This window comes from Mustela erminea, chromosome 9, assembly GCF_009829155.1.
Source record: "Mustela erminea isolate mMusErm1 chromosome 9, mMusErm1.Pri, whole genome shotgun sequence".
Lineage (NCBI taxonomy): Eukaryota > Metazoa > Chordata > Mammalia > Carnivora > Mustelidae > Mustela > Mustela erminea.
Window position 1 is genome coordinate 85,698,526 of NC_045622.1, and position 4,871 is coordinate 85,703,396.

Here is a 4,871-nt window from a genome sequence, read left to right on the forward strand (position 1 = left end):
ACTTTCACCTTGTCTCAGTCTCCCCTGACCAGTCTAACTTCTAATACTTACCATAAAATAAAGCTTTAAACAACTTTCACTTTGTCTCAGTCTTGTTTCATTTAATAATGGACCTAACAGTGGGATCATGGTCTGAGCCAAAGGCATACACTTGACTGAGCCATCCAGGCACCCCAATATACACGGATTTTTGATTATGCAGGGGAAGGGTCAACTGTATATTTAATTATGATTTGTACTTTATTCCTGTATTATTACCTCTTCTTTTTCTCTCATTGAACCAACCCATACCGTCCTAAAGGATCAAGTATATGATCAAGTAGGACAGGACTGCCACAGGCATTTGGTTTAGACAAGAACAACCTGGGTAAAACTTTGCTGGTTTCTTCCCTCATTATCGTCTGGAAGCAACGTCTTAATCCAGTACGACTGGCCCAATCAATGTCCTCTCTTATTTTTCTCTTCTGATCTCTTGAAGAGGAAACTACGAAGCAAAAAAAAGATGCATAAAACATGGTATTAGAGACTACTACTGTCACCTTTGATTACTTTTTATGAGACTGACGCTCTGCCTACTGCGCTAAGGAGGCACCTACCTTTGATTACTTTTAAAAATTTCGTCTTCCCCTTAGTTTTTTTTCCCTCACTCCAATGATTTTTAAAAAACTTAAAAATTCCTCTAATCCTGTACTTCTCAAAATGTGGTTCCCAGCTGAGCAGCACCCACATCACCAGAGGACTTGTCAGAAATGTAAATTATAGGCTTCAGGGATTTGAACGGGCTGGTACTGGGGGTGCCTCCCAACCCCCAACCGCCGCCCCTGCCCCCAACCGTCCGCAAGCTGGGGGGAGGGGCTTAAGTAGTCCGCCAGGTGAGTGTGGAGTCGCTGGCTTTAGTTCCTGCCCCTCTTCCCCAGCCATCAGCTATCCAGGCATAATGCACATTATTAGTAGACTGCTGCAGATCTGCTGAGTCACCTTTCTTTCCCTTACCCTACCTTCCCTTCGCCACTCTGCTTGGATTCTTCCCTCAGTCTGTTTCTGTCAGCATTTTCTCTCCCATCTTGGAATCTGCTCTTGCCCAAATCGCAACACGTGTTTCTGTCCTTTCCCACATACCTGGTGATTGTCAACATCCCCTACTTAAGAATCCCTCACAGCACGTCCCCGGGGAGAAAGAGAAGAGGGTAACCGTGAGAAGAAAGATTTTTGTTTGAACATGTATGGTACTTACTCTGGCAAAAATAAGCATGCTACTTCAGTGGAGCAGAGACTGACAAACTTCAATGTGCAGAGGGGAGTTTGTGGTTTTTAAAATGCACGTTACTAAGCTTCAGATTCTGGGCTCCAGTGGCAGTATCTGGGTTGGAGTTCAGGAAGCTTCATTCTCACAAGTGCCTCAGGTGATTTGGAAGGTGTAGACCTTGCCCACTTTGAGAAAAAACAGGTAAAGCATGAATCTTATGGGGGTGGGATGAGAGGGAGCTTCCATACCTCTCCCCTTTGCAGAGTCTCCACCCACTGGAAGTTTCTACAAAAAGAAAGTAACACAGGACCCACATCTTTTAGTGACATTTTTCATGTCATTAATTTAGCAATGGAGTGCTTAGGAGACTTTTAAATCAAGTACTTAGACTCTCAAAAAGAAAAAAAAATGTTCTTAACACCTGAAGGGTAAACTGTTAATGTAGGGGCAGTTCTGCTGTGAAGTGGTAAAGTCATTCTTGAAATAATATATATCCTATATAATTGTAGAAATAATCCTGAATAAGCTAATTACCTTTGCACTTATGTCCTCCTAGCATATAACTGAGATACATAAAGTTTCATTCCTTCTAAAGTTGTCACTTTGGAGGAAGTTTTCTCAGATTATTGTTCACAGTGGGTTATAAGTATTAGTGGAAGAAACGAATATATATATTATATATTACCTGAGAAAGATCATGATTGTGCATCAGTTGCCAAGGTGTGAGATGATAATCTCACAGTTTACAGTTTACAGTTCAGTGTTACATCCTTCCACATTTTCTTTCTTTTAAAAAAAATTTTTTTTAAGACGTTATTTATTTATTTGAAAGAGAGAACACAAGCAGGGAGGAGGAGTCAGACGGAGCCCAACGTGGGGTCTTAATCCCAGGACCCTGGGACCATGACCAGAGCCAAAGGCAGATGCTTAAATGACTGAGCCAACCAGGCACCCCCTTTTAAAATTATATTATTTTTTTAAAAGATTTTATTTATTTATTTGAGAGAGAGAATAAAAGAGAGCATGAAAGAGGAGAAAGTCAGAGGGAGATGCAGACTCCCTGCTGAGCAGGCTGCCCTGGGACTTGATCCTGGGATTCCAGGATCCTGACCTGAGCTGAAGGCAGTCACTTTTTTTTTTTTTTTTTTTAAGATTTTATTTACTTGACAGAAATCACAGGTAGGCAGAAAGGCAGACAGAGAGAGAGGGGGAAGCAGAGAGCCCAATGTGGGGCTTGATCCCAGGATGCTGGGATCATGACCTAAGCTGAAGGCAGAGGCTTTAACCCACTGAGCCACCCAGGTGCCTCTGAAGGCAGTCACTTAACCTAACTGAGCCACCCAGGTGCCCCCCGCAACCTTTCAAAATTATTTTTAAAAGATTTTATTTGTTTGAGAGAGTGAGCGAGCAAGAGAGTGAGCACAGGAGCAGGGGCAGAGGGAGAGCAAGAAGCAGAAGCCCCTGCTGAGTAGGGAGCCTACCACAGGGTTCAATTCCAGGACTCTGGGATCATGGTCTGAGCCCAAGGTGAACACTTCACTGACTGAGCTACCCAGGTGCCTCCTAGCACATTTTCTTTCTTAAGACTCCCCCACCCCATCATTGTCATCCCAATATTTTTACTTGTGAAGTACTGGAGGAAATGACATTTTTGGCCCCATACAATAGAGCTGCCCGATTTCAGCAGTATCAGTATTTTGGTCTGGATAATTCTGTGCTGTCCAGTGAATTGCAGGATTAGAAGCACCCTTAGCCTCTGCCCTCTAGATGTCAGAAGCACCTGCCCCCCACCCCCCCAAGCTGTGACAGCTTAAAAATACCTCCAGACATTGTCAAATCTCCTCGGGGGAGCAAAATTGCCACAGGTTGAGAATCATTGAAGTAGAACATTAAGTGAAGAAAATACAATTCACATGGTAACTCTATGGAACATTTTGATGTCTGCGGTCAAAGTATTTTTGCTTTTATGTTGAAAATAGTGTGTAGCTTCTTGAGAGTGTTTAATTAGAAATGACAGTGTTTTGTGAAATCCAAAAAAAACCCTATTCTGGACATATTGTACCTCTACAAAATATGAAGCATATCTCTAAAAGCGATATTAACTTAAAATTAAGATGGCCACATGAAAATGTAAGTGGACAAGAATGTTATCTCAGTATGTGAGAGGTAGTGTGGGCCAACAATAATAATAATATCAATACTGTGCTGATATGCTAATACAGTAGGCAATATTGACCAAACATTTGTGCCAGGGGGCACCTGGGTGGCTCAGTCGGTTGAGTGTCTGACTCCTGCTTTTGGCTCAGGTCATGCTCTCAGGGTTGTGGGATCGAGCACCATGTCAGGCTCCTCGCTCAGTGTGGAGTCTGCTTCAGATTCTTTCTTCCTCCCTCTTTGTCTCTCCTTGATTTCTCTCGCTCTCTCTCTCTCAAGTAAATAAAATCTTAAAAAAAATTTTGTGCCAGGCATATTATTGCTTCTGAGAATGCAGAGATAAGAAAACAAGTGTCTTCTCTCAGAAGGCTCAGAGTCTAGTGGGGAGACTCAAGGACACGTGGATGAATAATTACAATTCTGAATTACCATTTAAAAGGGCAGAACTGGAAAAAACTTATAGCAATGTTTACAGTGCATTTGTAGTAACATGACTGAAAAACAAATTAAGAGGCTTGAAAAGCCTTAGCTGTGTGGGCAGTTCATACCTGGGCTAGGTTTCTGTCACTCTGACACAGAGAGTTAATGTAATTCAGATGAAATTTCCCCTCTTTTCCTTATCATAAATGAACTTGGCATTAGTTTATTGGATGATTGAAGTTGAAGCAGGTGGACTATATTGCCAAAATGATCAGGATAAGTAGTTCAATTATTCACTTCACTTGCCTATGAAGACTTCAGCATGCTATGATCTAATGAATGAAATGAATGCCAACGTGGGAAAAAGATTTTATCCATTTAGGGGTGCCTGGGTGGCTCAGTTGGTTAAGTGGCTAACTGCAGCTGAGGTCACAATCCCAGGGTCCTGGTATTGAGCCCGCTTCTCCTCCTCCTTCTGCCCCTCCTCTCTGCTTGTGCTCTCTTTCAAATATTTAGAGAGACAGTACAAGTAGGGAGGAAGAGCAGGAGAGCGGGGACCCCAATGTGGGACTTGATCCCAGGAACCTGGGATCATGACCCGAGCTGAAGACAGCTGCTTAACTGAGCCACCCAGGCACTCCCAAAAATACGTTAATATTGACTATAACGTTTTTTAAATAAAGATTTTATTTATTTATTTGACAGAGATCACAAGTAGGCAGAGGAGCAGGCAGAGAGAGAGGGGGGAAGCAGGCTCCCTGCTGAGCAGAGAGCCCGATGAGGGGCTCCATCCCAGGACCCTGGGATCATGACCTGAGCCGAAGACAGAGGCTTTAACCTACTGAGCTACCCAGGTGCCCCTTGACTATAACTTTAAAACCAACTTTTTTTTTAGAGTGTTTTCCATTTACAAGCATCTCATTTTATTGTGCTTTGCAAATACTGAGTTTTTTTAAAATTGAAGGTTTGTGGCAACCCTGTGTTGAGTAAACAGCATCTTCTTTGTGTCTGTCTCTGTCACTACTTGGTAATTCTCAGTATTTCAAACTTT

The 4,871-nt window shown here is 42.6% G+C and overlaps 1 long non-coding RNA gene across 1 annotated transcript; it reads right to left on the bottom strand.

Annotated features, from left to right (window-relative positions):
* Positions 1-245: 245 nt before the first annotated feature.
* Positions 246-827, bottom strand: LOC116600313. Its single transcript, XR_004289580.1, has 2 exons — positions 597-827; positions 246-484 (listed from the first exon to the last, which is right to left on the bottom strand). It is a non-coding gene; the product is annotated as an uncharacterized LOC116600313 (long non-coding RNA).
* Positions 828-4,871: the final 4,044 nt, after the last annotated feature.